General features: G+C 42.3%; 2 long non-coding RNA genes across 2 annotated transcripts in view; both read right to left on the reverse strand.

The window, feature by feature from the left end:
• Positions 1-1,293: 1,293 nt before the first annotated feature.
• LOC109282282 (uncharacterized) lies at positions 1,294-12,320 on the reverse strand. Its single transcript, XR_002089221.2, has 2 exons — positions 11,784-12,320; positions 1,294-1,505 (listed from the first exon to the last, which is right to left on the reverse strand). It is a non-coding gene; the product is annotated as an uncharacterized LOC109282282 (long non-coding RNA).
• A 1,230-nt stretch (positions 12,321-13,550) lies between these two features.
• LOC132250857 (uncharacterized) overlaps positions 13,551-15,810 on the reverse strand; it is a 40,320-nt gene continuing 38,060 nt past the window's right edge. The window contains exon 3 of the long non-coding RNA XR_009462514.1: positions 13,551-15,114. This is a non-coding gene — a long non-coding RNA (uncharacterized LOC132250857). The remainder of the gene's footprint in view (positions 15,115-15,810) is intronic.

Raw genomic sequence — 15,810 nt, forward strand, 5'->3', positions numbered from 1 at the left:
GTCCCTGATTTGTGCCAAATCTGAATCTGAATTGAATATGGCCCATTTTGCACATCCCTACCGCCCAGCTTCTAAAAGGCTGAGGGCTGTATAGCCCTTGGCCACTAGGGGCCAGACCAACAGGACCGCAACTGGGGGGAAATGGGCCTCCAGGGGCTGCTTACCCTTGTGCCCCCCTGCAGCACCCCTCCCTGCTGTACCATGTGCCCAGGCAATCCCCACACTGCAGCACATACCCCCTCTTCTCCCCTCTACATCCCCCAAGATGTACTACATGTCCTGCCTCCCCATTGCTCCCTATACCTTCTAGGTGCCCCAACCCACCCTTCACTTCCCAGCCATGTGCTTCCCCATTTCATCATACCATTCAGCCCAGGCTGCAAGTTCCCCAGCACTGCAGGCTGTGCCATGCTGTACCACTCTGCTCCTTAGGGAAGGAGCAGGAAAGAGAAGTCAGAAGGGGCAGGAGCTGGGAGCCCCTGGCTGCTGTTGCAGCTGGAGCAATAGGGGGAGCAGCAACCAGATGGGAGTTCAGGGGTCACAGTTTCACAACTTGGGGGCCACATGTAGCCAGCAGACCACCAGTAGTACAGCCCTGCTCTATACAGATTCCAGGTTCATATTAGCTTGCTTTACTATGATTTCTCTCTTTTTTTTAAACTTGTTTTTGCCTGATTGTTGCATTTAATAAAAATGAATGTAAGATGGAATTTTGAGTTTTCACTATCCCCACTGAATATATCAAGATTTTCAAAACTAAAACCATGGATTCATATTCCAAGATGGGAACAAATACATAACCATTCTAACTACATATCCATTAGTTATTGGGTATCTTGTTAGAAATACAATGTGTAGCTTCAGAAATCAGTGACCTTCTCCTGAGAAGCAAGGGTACCTACATGAACTCTGTTGCTTGGAAGACCTTTTCCCATGCTTGGCAGGTGTGCCTTAAGTTAATTCCCATAGCTACATAAACTCCAATAGAGTATAGTTTATAGAAACTGGGACAAAATCTTTTATTCCTCTGCAGGAGATATCCCTAACAAGTAAAGCAGCAGGAACATTTCTATCTCCCCAGTGTAAAGTAATGGTTAAACACCCAGATTTATCTCCTCTTAATTCTTCACAAGGATGCTTGTGGCTGACTTCAATAGTAGGGGTTTTTTTTCACATCCATTGCTTTTCACTACTGTTTCAATGTAACACTCTTTAAAGGTATAGACTTTTGAAGCTGATAGATAAGGTATGTGAAATCCAGATCTTTTACATCACTCTTTTAATCTACCCAGCTCAATATTTTAAAAGATCTTTATTCTCTTTCAAAATTTCTGTAATGAAGATGTCATGCCTGTCAGGGATGACCTCCTATGTTGATACTTTCCCATTAATGTTTTACACTTTTTTCTTTCCAATTTTTTTTTTTCAGTCACTTCCTGGAGAGAGTCTAGATTGGCTTCTAATCATCTCTGCAACTTCTTGTGAATCTGACTCTCCCAGTCCACCTGGAGGGAAAGATAGAGACCAAAGTTATCACATGGCTGGAGTTCCCTAGTGTGGATGTTCCTCAGTGTTAACTTACCATGATAAGAGAGAAAAAAATAATACTGACATTATTCCTCTAATTTCTTAAGGAAAAATAATGCCATCCAGTAACTAAATTAAATAAAACAGAAGGGAAAAATGTGACTAACATATGGTGTTAGGTTCTGTCAACATAGCATTATTTTATTATTTCTTTGTACTTCCTTATTTGACTGTTGGCTTTGGTCACCATCAGGATCCCATTTTTGCTAATCACTGAATAGACACCAATAAAAATGGTCCCTGTCCCAAAGATTTTATACGATGTTGTTCCATCTTCATTCCTATGTATTAAGTATGAAAAGAAGATCCATTATAAGATTGTATGAATGAAATTCTACAAGAATTCACTTCCACATTTAAATTCATGTGGAACAACCCTATTGTTTCCATTTACTTGATTCCTTCTACTAGGAACGAAGTAAATGGAAATGAGACATAAGCACATTCTGAAGAATTAAGTTGAATTTAGTTGTATCCACAGATGTTGCACTAAAGATAAAATGGTGTAAGCGCATTCCACTCTCATGAAAGCCTTTGGGACAGAATAACTTGTGACTTTTAGGATTACATGCAGTAGATCAGTTGGCATAACATTTTACAACAGTGAACTTGCACTAGTGCTTTTCCATGGGTGTGCAAAACAAGTGTATTGTATTATTCAGATAATTACAATCATGTAATAAATAAAGCATGCATGTTATATTGAAGACACTGCTACAATACATGTAGCCAGTGAGTGCGTAGTGGGGAACACCATGAATCCCTATTGGGAAAAGTGAATAGAAATCCAATAATAAAAAAATAAATAAAAATAATAATTCTTATATAAACAGATATTTATTTAGATTAAATGGATTTCTTTTTAAGTAAAACTTATTTAAAATTAAATCTGAAAATCAATGTTAATTTTAACTTACTATTCCTGTTCAAAGAATATAAATTAATTATTGAGCAGTGTATACTTTCTGTCCAGGTTAAAAAAAAAAACAAACAAACAACAACAACTCCCGAAGTAATGGTAGTTACTGGCTAATTGCTTGAAAGGATTGGTGGATTTGTACTTTTAAGACTAAATCAGAGTTTCATAAGCTTTCATAAGCAGTTGCTTATTTTCTTATATACTAAGATCACTTGGAACCAGAGTTTCAAAGGAGCATGGGAAACAAGCAGGATGAACTAGCGCTCCTGCTTGCACAAAGCATCTATGACTTAGTGGGGCTAACGGAAACCTGGTGGGATTCATCCCATGACTGGGCGGTACATATTAAGGCCTATAGATTGTACAGAAAGGACAGGGTGGGGAAGAAAGGGGGAGGGGTTGCGCTCTATGTCAGTGAGCAATATACATCAACCCTCATCAAGACGGAATCCAAGGATAAGGAAGTAGAAGGATTGTGGTTTGGCTACATGGGGGGCAAGGAGAAAGGGATTTGGTGGTAGGGGTCTGCTACAGACCCCCACATCAAGGGGAAGAAAGAGATTCGGGGCTCCTGAGGCAACTCTCGGAGACCATAAAAGCTAAAGAGGCGGTAGTCACGGGGGACCTAAACTACCCAGACATCTGCTGGGAGACGCAGACAGCAAAGTCCCACCGCTCACACAGGTTTCTAACCTGTGTACAGGACCTCCACCTGACACAGGAGGTACATGGTCCCATTAGGGGGAATGCCATACTGGATCTGGTATTGGCAACGGGAGATGACATGGTAGCGGACCTCCAGATTGGTAGCCATCTGGGGGACAGTGATCACCTAATAATAGGATTCACCATAAGACTTCGAGTGAGTAAGGTAACTAGTAGGGTGAAAGTGCTAGACTTTAGGAAAGCTGATTTCAATGAACTCAGGCGATTAGTCAAGGACTCACTGCAGAGTAGGAGTTTTGAAGAAATGGAAGCCCAAGAAGGGTGGCTGTGCCTTAAGGAAACGATTCTTCGGGCACAAAGCAAGACGATCCCCGAGCGAGGCAAAAGAGGGAAAGGGGCCAGGAGGCTTCCCTGGCTGACCAGAGAAATCCAGGGCAGCCTAAGGGACAAAAGGGGAGCACATAAAAAGTGGAAACAGGGAGAGATCACCAAAGATGAATATACCTCCTCTGTTCGTGCTTGCAGGGAGGTGGTTAGACAGGCCAAAGCTACCATGGAGCTGAGGATGGCAACCCAAGTAAAAGACAACAAGAAATTGTTTTTTAGATATATAGGGAGTAAAAGGAAGGCCCAGGGAGGAATAGGACCCCTGCTAAATGGGCAGAAACAATTGGTGACAGACAGGGGGGACAAGGCTGAACTCCTCAACGAGTTCTTTGCCTCAGTGTTCCTAAGAGAGGGGCACAACAAGTCTCTCACTGGGGTTGTAGAAAGGCAGCAGCAAGGTGCCAGACTTCCATGCATAGACCCTGAGACGGTGCAGAGTCACTTGGAAGAACTGGATGCCTTTAAGTCGGCAGGCCCGGATGAGCTATATCCGAGGGTGCTGAAGACACTGGCCGACGACATTGCAGAGCCACTGGCGGGAATATTTGAACACTTGTGGCACACGGGCCAAGTCCCGGAGGACTGGAAAAGGGCCAACATGGTCCCCATTTTCAAAAAGGGGAGGAAGGAGGACCCGGGCAACTATAGGCCAGTCAGTCTCACCTCCATCCTTGGCAAAGTCTTTGAAAAAATTATCAAGGCTTACATTTGTGAGAGCCCAGCAGGGCTAATTATGCTGAGGGGAAATCAGCACGGGTTCGTGGCAGGCAGATCATGCCTGACCAATCTAGTTTCTTTTTATGACCAGGTTACGAAACACCTGGACACAGGAGGAGGGGTGGATGTCGTACACTTAGACTTCAGGAAGGCCTTCGATACGGTATCCCACCCCATACTGGTGAACAAGTTAAGAGGCTGTGACTTGGATGACTACACAGTCCAGTGGGTGGCGAATTGGCTGGAGGGTCGCACCCAGAGAGTCGTGGTGGATGTGTCGGTTTTGACCTGGAAGGGTGTGGTCAGTGGGGTCCCGCAGGGTTCGGTCCTTGGACCGATACTCTTTAATGTCTTTATCAGTGACTTGGATGAGGGAGTGAAATGCACTCTGTCCAAGTTTGCAGATGACAAAAAGCTATGGGGAGATGTGGACACGCCGGAGGGCAGGGAACAGCTCCAAGCAGATCTGGATAGGTTGGACAAGTGGGCAGAAAACAACAGAATGCAGTTCAAGAAGGAGAAATGCAAAGTGCTGCACCTAGGGAGGAAGAATGTCCAGCACACCTACAGCCTAGGGAATGACCTGCTGGGTGGCACTGAAGTGGAAAGGGATCTTGGAGTCCTAGTGGACTCCAAGATGAACATGAGTTGGCAGTGTGACGAAGCCATCAGAAAAGCCAATGGCACTTTATCGTGCATCAGCCGATGCATGACGAATAGGTCCAAGGAGGTGATACTTCCCCTCTATAGGGCGCTGGTCAGACCGCAGTTGGAGTACTGCGTGCAATTCTGGGTGCCGCAATTCAAGAGGGATGCGGATAACCTGGAGTGGGTCCAGAGAAGGGCCATTCGTATGGTTAAGGGCCTGCAGTCCAAGCCCTACGAGGAGAGACTAGAGAAACTGGACCTTTTCAGCCTCCGCAAGCGAAGGTTGAGAGGCGACCTTGTGGCCGCCTATAAATTCATTACAGGGGCACAGAAGGGAATTGGTGAGTATTTATTCACGAAGATGCCCCTGGGGGTTACAAGAAATAATGGCCACAAGCTACCAGAGAGCAGATTTAGATTGGACATTAGGAAGAACTTCTTCATAGTTCGAGTGGCCAGGGTCTGGAACGGGCTCCCAAGGGAGGTGGTGCTCTCCCCTACCCTGGGGGTCTTCAAGAGGAGGTTAGATGATCACCTAGCTGGGGTCATCTAGACCCAGCATTCTTTCCTGCTTATGCAGGGGGTTGGACTCGATGATCTATTGAGGTTCCTTCCGATCCTAACATCTATAAATCTATGAAAGTGCGTAATTACACATTACACTTAGAATGTGCAAAAGTTAAGCAGCATTAAAGTTAGATCATGTCTGAACAGTTGTACATTTGTGTCTTAATACCCGCTCTGACCTGTACTGCTCTGACTTGCTGCTGGAAGGCTGGCAAGCAGGGCTGTAGCTAGGAGTTACAAAGTCTATCCCTACTTGCCAACTCTCCAGTACCTGCCACTGCTTTTTCCCCCACAAAGGTGCCTCCTCCCTCCCCACTACCTTTTCCTTGTTTCTTGGCTTCCCACTCCTGAGCTGCTTCTGGTTCTGCCCCTGAAATATGTCACACCAGGGACTGTTCAGAGGGCTGCGTTCAGCCCAAAGTGGCAGTGATAGCAGCAGTGGCAATGTAGTTGGGGGTGGGGGGTTCTCTCCTTACCTACTACCTGGCAGATGGAGAAGAGAGGGGAGCTGTGCTCAGCCTGAGTGCAGCAGAAGCAGCAGTAGATGTCCCCATCCCCATCCCCATCCCTGTCTCCTTCCCTTCCTCTCTCCACATCCATCCACCAGTGCTTGGCTGTCCAGACTGTCTCTTCAGGGCATAGGAGTTTGGGAGGATAGCTAGTCACTTGGGAGTGGTGCCTTCTGCGATACTGAAGGACCACAAAATACTGATATTAGCCCTCTGGAACGGACTAAAGTTACTGCAATATGGGCTACTGAACACTATCTGGAGTTAAAACTCATTTGAAGAGAATTAACTCTGAGACATTCAGAGTTTGTCTTTTCCTGGCTTAATCTGCAGACACTTTCATTTTAAGAGCATTCAACACATTTGAAAGGTAATATGTAACTACATCCTTAAAGTACTAAAGAAGCTTTTGACAGAGGTAGCCCATTTTGCAGGTGAAGTGAGGATATGTTCTGTATTTCGATTTATTCAGCTATACCTTTCAAAGGTTAAAAGTGATTTTGTCAAATAAGCAGGACAATTTTCTTCTCCTTTTTTCAACCTATGAGTAAAATCAAGGTGAGATGATGAGATTTGCTTGCTCTCACCACTTAAAGAGCATCAAGACCAAAAAATTCAATTCAGCTCACTAATCACAGATAAATCTTTGTTCAATAAATGAGTTTAAATGTAAATATTTTTGCTAACATTTTTGTTTTTCTTTGTCAAGCATATTTGCCAAACATAATTAAAAATGATTTTTCAAAAGTTATTTTTGCTGTTTTTAACTGAATTCTAGTTTCTATCCAACTATAACAATTTGAAAAAATTATCAAGGCTCACATTTATGAGAGCCCGGCAGGGCAGATTATGCTGAGGGGAAACCAGCACGGGTTTGTGGCGGGCAGATCGTGCCTGACCAACCTAGTCTCTTTCTATGACCAGGTTACGAAACGCCTGGACACAGGAGGAGGGGTGGATGTCGTACACTTAGACTTCAGGAAGGCCTTCAATACGGTATCCCACCCCATACTGGTGAACAAGTTAAGAGGCTGTGACGTGGATGACTGCACAATCCGGTGGGTGGTGAATTGGCTAGAGGGTTGCACCCAAAGAGTCGTGGTAGATGGGTCGGTCTCAACCTGGAAGGGTGTGGGCAGTGGGGTCCTGCAGGGCTCGGTCCTTGGACCGATACTCTTTAATGTCTTCATCAGTGACTTGGATGAGGGAGTCAAATGTATTCTGTCCAATTTTGCAGATGACAAAAAGCTATGGGGAGAAGTGGACACGCCGGAGGGCAGGGAACAGCTGCAGGAAGACCTGGATAGGTTGGACAAGTGGGCAGAAAACAACAGGATGCAGTTCAACAAGGAGAAATGCAAAGTGCTGCACCTAGGGAGGAAAAATGTCCAGCACACCTACAGCCTAGGAAATGACCTGCTGGGTGGCACAGAGGTGGAAAGGGATCTTGGAGTCCTAGTGGACTCCAAGATGAACATGAGCCGGCAGTGTGATGAAGCAATCAGAAAAGCCAATGGCACTTTATCGTGCATCAGCAGATGCATGACGAATAGGTCCAAGGAGGTGATACTTCCCCTCTATAGGGCGTTGGTCAGACCGCAGTTGGAGTACTGCGTGCAATTCTGGGCGCCACACTTCAAAAAGGATGCGGATAACCTGGAGAGGGTCCAGAGAAGGGCAACTCGTATGGTCAAGGGCCTGCAGACCAAGCCCTACGAGGAGAGACTAGAGAAACTGGACCTTTTCAGCCTCCGCAAGAGAAGGTTGAGAGGCGACCTTGTGGCTGCCTATAAGTTCATCACGGGGGCACAGAAGGGAATTGGTGAGGATTTATTCACCAAGGCGCCCCCGGGGGTTACAAGAAACAATGGCCACAAGCTAGCAGAGAGCAGATTTAGATTGGACATTAGGAAGAACTTCTTCACAGTTCGAGTGGCCAAGGTCTGGAACGGGCTCCCAAGGGAGGTGGTGCTCTCCCCTACCCTGGGGGTCTTCAAGAGGAGGTTAGATGAGTATCTAGCTGGGGTCATCTGAACCCAGCACTCTTTCCTGCCTATGCAGGGGGTCGGACTCGATGATCTATTGAGGTCCCTTCCGACCCTAACATCTATGAATCTATGAATCTATTATTGCCCTAAATAATAAGTGAAAATTAGTCATTTAACAATGTGTTAACCATTTTCTAACATAATGAAATATAAAAAAACCCCGGAAAAATATGGTTTAAGTTATCTGTTTGAACAAATATCTATGAAAGCTATCAAAACTTCTGCTTAGTCAAAAAGTTATCAGATTTTACCAACTTCATGAACAAACTTCTCTGTAACAAAACAAAAAATGCAAGTGCATAACAAGATTGAAATAATTTATTTAAATCATGGTATCCTGATTCCTTTAAAACTAGTGTTTTAAATCACTCTGATTTAAGTCAGTCTTCTCTGGTATTAAGATGGAAGAGATACCCACACTGGGGAGCTTATGTTCACTATCCACCTGTTTTTGATCTCCTCATAGTCACTTGGCATATCTACCTGTGCCCCTATGGCACCGTTGTTATGTTGTGCCCCTATGGCACCGTTGTTCTTTTTGAAGTACTAAATGACGGCACAGTAACAGCCCGTACTGAACTGTGCCAGCAGCACACGGTTATTTTCAGCCGCTACATCACCGTAGCAATGTGCTATAGTGCAGAAGCACATTACTATGGGAACATAGTGGTGCTGTCACAGTTTGTGCTCACCAATGCTATGTCTCTGTAGCGTGTTGTTACAGTATTATAGTGTCTTACATAGATGTGTTGAGTATGATGCAATTTTAGTGCTGGTCCCTCTGTAGCTCCTCTCTCAACTCTCTTTTCTACAAGGTTGTAGCTAAAGCTATGAGTGTAAGCTAAATCAACTTCAGATTTGCACATGTTCAGTCTGTTTCAGATGCTTTTATTCGTTTCCCCATCCACTTTCTTTTATGCTCCTTTGTTGTGTGTTGGAATTGCTTTATGCATTTCCAAAATGTGTGGCTTGATACAATTTAAATTTAGGATAATGCCTGTCCCATGCTTAATCAAATACTGATTTAGATATGCACTCAGCTCTTCAACCAGCCATTTTATCTTTTTTTTTTTTTTTTACTTTTAGCCCACTCTAATCAGTTGTTTTAAAAAATTGCACACAAAAAGAATCTTTTTTTTTCTAAATATAGACATAGATTTAGGGAATTCATGTAGAACTGGTCAGGAATGCTTCTGTAAATTCTGATACCTTTTGTGGGAAAGGACAGTTTTGAAAAAAACTTCCCACTTTGAAAAGAAAAATGAAACAAATGTCTAAAATTTCCTGTCTTGATATTTTTGGGAACAAAAAAACTAATTTTCATTCCAGCATCATTTATTTTGTTAAAAAATTAAGTACAATATAACTGACAGAGGAAAATAGTAGGTTGAAATGAAAACAACAGTGTTTTAAATTTATCTAAATGAAGCAATTATCCCCCAGCACTGATAATATAAAATGCTCTATTTTTTTAACTTATTAATACATGAATTTTGTTAAAGATTCCCACATTGAATCCTGATATGAAATTAGAAATTTGTTCATGAACTTATATTCTCTCCTAGCCCACACCCCTGTCCTGAACTTCCCTCTCCCCTTCCCCGCCCCCTGCCCCCACCAAGCTCCGGTGCTATCTTCAGGATTCACAGGACAGGGAAGGGATGGAACTCAGTCTGGGGTTTGCCCAACCTGTACTAGAGGGTTTTGTGGGTAGGTTGGAGCCCCTCACTTCAGGGGGGCTCCAATCCACCTTTTCAACCTTCCTGTGCAGGCTGGGCAAAACCCAGATGGATCTCCCTCCCCTTCCTCCTCCCCCTCCCATTCTGAAGACAGCACTGGAGGTGGGGCTACTCTCAGTAAGTCCGTATCTGCTCCTGAGTATTGACAGATGATAATAAAGGCACTTTATGTAAAGGCCCTCATGTAATGAGGGTTCAGATTTTTGTGCAATTGGGCACTTCTAAAGTTCTTTGCAGCTATGCCCTTCTGTAAGGGTATGGCTATAGAGTGCTTTCAAGGGGCTGATTGTGTGACAAATGTAACTTATGTCTCTGCCTTTAAATTACTTAGGGTCTGTGTTTTATACAACAAGCAGGGTATGAAATATTTACCATCTTGCCATGGAGATTCATTTCTTTAACACAGCTAAAGAGTTGTTGTTTGTTGTTTTAGGGTTTAATTTTGCTTTTTGGAGTGTAGTATTTTCAGTAAAGTGCTCTATTTTAGTAAGAATATTTAGATGTATTTTCTTTATTTGTGAAAAAAAATACAATGAAACCCAACTTATAAAATATTGGTTTTGTCAAATAAATACAGGGCATGGCTACACAAATTCTCCATTATGCAGTTGGTACTGTATAGGCAGTATGTATTACCCACCCGTAAATGACTACGCAGTACCCGCCAGTACTGCACAGTCCGGGTGGCGCATGGGTCATATCTGATCGTACTGTGCAGTAGCAACAAGCTACTGTGCAGTAGTGGAAGTGTCAAGTTTATTGCCTGCCAACATTACATTGCCATAGCAATGAGCTACGTAGTCATAGCTTGTTGCTACAGCAGTGTAGCCTGTCATATAGACATGGCCACAGAGACCTGTATGATAAATTTTTTAACCTAAAAAGGATGTATAAAACATGCATATTTGATGCAAACAAGGTCATTTACACACACACACACACACACACACACACACACACACACACACACACACAGGATAATTACATTACAGATATCTGTTTGCATATGCCACCTGTTCTTTTTACATGTGAAACTGTTTATTTTGTGCTTATAGTTGTCACTTTTATAGTAAAATGTATATATTGGAACACTTGTCCTATTCCTGCTTGTCTCTCAGAACCTTTAAAATCATAGTTTAAAAAGTACAACTTGATGTACTCTCACAAATCTAGAAGTCTATCACTCCTAACAGATCCTCTTTTAAGATATCTCATAACTACTTAAATATAGAAAGAAAGCCAGAAAAAATATTAGAATCCTATAAAATGCCTGTTTAGCTTTAAGAGTATAATCATTGGTAATTATATACTATCCAGTTGCTTTATTATGATTATGTGCACCTGCACCATGTCTGATCTTTTTGACGACAGTCAGTAATTTATTTGATGGTCGTTTAGCATCCCCACATCACAATTTATAGACCTGGCATCATGGCCATTTGTGATTTGTTTAAAGCACTGCAGCAAAGCTGGTAAAAAGATGCCATGATGTGCTACAAAATTATTATGTTGTGCTTCCAGCATTTATAAAAAGTGATTTAATATTTAAGCCAGCTGTAGCCCTTAGGATCATTGTATTATTTGAAATTAACAATTAAATTAGATAGTTGAGTTCAAGTAGCAGAGTTTCATGAATGGAATAATATGGTAGTGGGTAGCTGATAGCAGTGCAGCTGGAACTTTATATTGTAAACTCTCATTTGCAGCAGCAGGTCAAACCAGTTAAACCAGCCTCCAATCATAACATGTATATTATTATTTTATAATCCTCTTATACTGAAATCTATTAGTTTTCCTCTAGTTTCTTCATATTTATTCATGTATTTGTCCAAATATCTCCAAGTTTGGGATATATACAATGCCTAAAAGAAAATGTGTCAAAAAATGATTGACTTGTGAAAAACTTTACTGTCAACAGCCCTGATTCCACAAAGCATGTACAAACCTGTCTAACCTTCACCTTTTGCTAAAAATCTAAAGGAATTAACGCACCTACCTTTTCCCAGCAATGCCCCAGAGATCTGTTGCTTCAGAGCAAACTTGATTAATCGAGTCTGCTCTGCATGTGAGCTGAGGCGAACTTCACTGTGCCTCTGTTGTCACCAAAGGACAGTGAGTTCGTGCCCGGTGCGCTTGTGCCAATAAACACACAGGGGTGAAGGATCCAACTTAATCTTTATTTCTGCGCAGAAAGTGGTGCTTGGCAATCATTCGCAAAGCAAGCACCCACACCCCAGTGGGTGTCTGCCTTATATAGCTACGTAACAGGTTAAACTTGCTGATGTGATGAAAGGTATAGCAAGCCCAGCAAGTAACCCCCCCTCCAGCTCCCCCCCAAGTAACCCCCCTTCCAGCTCCGGAACTTTGTTGATACAGCTTTTCCTTCTAGCGAGGCCAGCAATCAGCAACTACGCAACAGGCAATCTCCCCCAGCCTAAACAACCTAATCTATGCCCTTGGTTAGATAAAATACTTTTTCAAAACATAGAAAGCTGTTCCCTGGTTAAAATTAAGTGAAAGTCCAGGGGTGCTTCATCACCTCATGCATTTGTTTAAGCGGTGAAATGCACATCAGCACACAGAAAATAGCAGTGGTGCACTTTTGAACTAAAGTATTTAATTTTAAGCACGTTCATAAGTATTTCCAGATTCAAGGTGCTGAGGATGTGGTGCTACTCAGGTTCTTAAAGGAAAGAATGCACGTAAGTGATTTGAACTGGACCCAAAGTGGGAAACTTGTTATAGAACTGAGCTCTTTGTGAGGAATGACTGGATGACTTATTCTAAATAAAGTTAAGGTCATGTGTAAATCTTTACAGGAACAAGGCCTTGGATTGCAATTTGTCCATGCAGTTCTGTAAAGAGTAAAGAGTCAGAAAAATAAGTTCTTACTAAAAACCAAAACCATGATCAGTAGCTATAAAAAATTAGACTGATCATATTGAGATATAGTTATAAATTTTCTGCATCTGGCAATGCACTGCATTCCTTTTATTGATGATTTGTATTGTAGAAAAGTTATTTTGAAGTGAAAGTTGGTTACTCAATATACTTGTTTCAATTATCCTTACAGATTTTTTTTGTAATAAGTGTGTTACCAGATTTGCCCATCACTTTGGGGTGTGCTTATTTATTAGGGATACATTTCTAGGGTCTTTAATTGTATCAGTGTGCTGCCTGTGTTACTTGTGTTTCTATACGGAGCTGTATATCTCCCTTCTGCAAGCCCTCACTCCCAGTGGAGCTATCTTGCAGGACTCAGTTTCAGTGGGGTTGGGTTCCTCCAGCCACCAAATCAGTCAAATACACTCACAAACACACACACACATTGATGTGACACACCTGACCCGGCTGGGTTGATCAGCATGTACAGGCGGACACCCTCATATGCCAGGAATCAGTTCATTAAGGTAACAATAAAATGCAGTCAGACACAAGCACACAGTTGAACAGAATACCTCTGAATCTGGCTGGGTGTCCAGCTGACACCCTCATGGGCCAGCATTCAGTTCATTAGGGCACGTCTGAGCCAAACTGGGTCAATCAGCCTGTACAAGCTGATCCCCTTATGTGTCTCAAACTCAGCACATCCCAATCTTTTGCCCTAACTGTTCTAGTAGTGGTAGCCTCTTGATGAGCAGACCCCACAGTATTTCTGGGCTTCACAGGGATCTTTGGCTTAGGTAAAAGAAGCATTGCTGCAGAGCAAGTGGGGAAGGGGAAGAAGAGAAGGAAAAATACACCCGGTTACCACCAGTTTGACTATAAAAGTTATTTATTGCTAAGTATATGAAATTTATAATGGTACTAGTAGTAATAGACATGCAAAAGAAAACAAGCAAAAACAATTACAATATTACCCTGGTTTAATTGAGTATTTGGGGAAACGTCGTTCAGCTTAACTAATACAATTTAGGCTCAGAAAGCTATGCCTAGAGAGAGAAAGGTAGAAAGACAAAGAGAGAGTGAGAGCTGGGATCTCACCATTCCAAGGCACTTGGGTGATTTGTTGACAAGCAAAGTTCCCAGCACGATCATTGAAGGGAGACAATCTGTTTCTCTCAGCTTCTTGAGAACAACAGTGGATGGTGTCAGATATTTCTCTCTCTTGAAGCACACTGTTTGCTGCTTTACAGCTTTCTTATACCCTTAGTCCAGTCCCTTCAAAGCATTCTTTTAATTGTGTAAATCAAGAGGGTCCCAAGCCATAATTGATGGAAAATCCTGTTATATAAACAGTTTAAATTTAAATGAATTGCCTTTCTCAGTGACAAGGGGTTATCTAGTTTGGAACATCTCAAGAAATTGATTAACAACCAGGAAAACCATCAAGTTTTAAAGATTAACCAGGCATCTAGGAGCCAGCTTGAAATTATTATGTATATAGAAGATATACTGGAAAGGATACCACATTGTTTCTTCTCAATGGCCTAGCTATGCTTGTACTGTGAAGTCAGCATCAGTGTTTTGTATTTTACCTGTTGTGAATAAGCCTCAGCTTTGCATGACTTTCAGATCTTACTGTAGTCTTTTAACAGACCTGAAGGGATTACTTGGAGTGTTCATAAACTTGGTGGGGAGAACTTCCACCACTCATCCCGGGAAAAATATGACAGCATTTGTGGTTAGGGCTACAATGGACTGGATGCTGTGATGAACCCTTAATGATTGTTCAAATGTCGCCCATACCCCCTCTGACTCAGTCTCTTGCTTCAGCATTCCCTAACCCGGCAACCGAGTTTTAGTCAATCAAGTTTAAATAGGCCTCCCATACTGGGACAGGGGAATGTATGGCCTGAAATGCCTATTAAACTTTTCTTCTGCTTAGTTCTGGGTAGATGAGGCGTGGGGGGGGGGGGAAATAGAAAAAGTCCTTTGTAAGTCCAGCAAGTTGGGTGCCAGGGCTCCCTCAGCAACACAGAGCTGATGGGTAACAAGTGTCCCAGTCATACAAACAAATAACCTAGTCAAGATAGTCCAAACAAGACAGCCTTGCACTTGTACTTGGATCAGAAGTTGCCAGGTTTGTATTAGATTATAATGGTGTCTGCTTTGGATCCTCAGGACTACAAATCATAACACTAGAATCATCAACTCAAAATTATTTTTTAGGAATGCAGCATTCTTATGTAGGCTTTGTCTACCTTGCCCAATTCTCACGTTACTCAAACCACCCCATTCTGTGGAAAATGAGATGAAAATAGAACAGATTACTAGTTGGGATTGCAGAGCCTAGGAATGTAGCCTGTGGTAATTTAGGAGCTACATGTAGGGAAGGACGGAGCTTGATGGATATGTATCATTTCTTCACCAGTCCTACAGAAAGCCTGTAAAGAAACATGGACTGAATTAGTGTTTGTCTTTCCATGGCAGAGGAAGAGGGAGTTCAAAAATTAGGAAGGCCATGACAGCAGGGCTCCCTTCAAAGGCAAGCCTTTAAAGCAGATAGTCCTGGCCTCCTCCAAATCCCTGTAATTTCATTTCTAACTGCTTTTAGAAACCTGGACTGAATGAAATAGAAGAAAGAGTATCTATCGCAGAATTAGCACTCCTTTGGGAAGAAGGCATTTTTATGGAACAATCAAAGGCTATGTATTTACGTTGTACTAGTATTCTATTTTGTTTACTTTGCGTAATGGGAGAGGGATTATTATTCCAGCAGCAAACCTTAATGATACTGGGTAAACGGGAACAAAACAAAAATGACAAAGGAATTGATTGCAATAATCTTTTTTTTGAGGTACTAATTACCATACTTAGGGAGAAAGTGGTGTACTTGAACACTTTCTTCATTACCTTGTTTTTAATCAAGGAAAAAACAGCTGTAGTTTGTGTAATAATAAAGACTTTGTAGCAGACCACATATCACTTTTGTTAGACCACATGTAATTATGATATTACGGATTGGTGCCTAACACAATTAACATTATCTGTACACACTTGAAACTAAAGCCTGATGTGATTACTTAAAAATGGAGATGGCTGGGAATATCTTAGCAAATAAGTTTCCCATTGGAAAATGT

This window comes from Alligator mississippiensis, chromosome 5 (assembly GCF_030867095.1).
Source record: "Alligator mississippiensis isolate rAllMis1 chromosome 5, rAllMis1, whole genome shotgun sequence".
Classification (NCBI taxonomy): domain Eukaryota; kingdom Metazoa; phylum Chordata; order Crocodylia; family Alligatoridae; genus Alligator; species Alligator mississippiensis.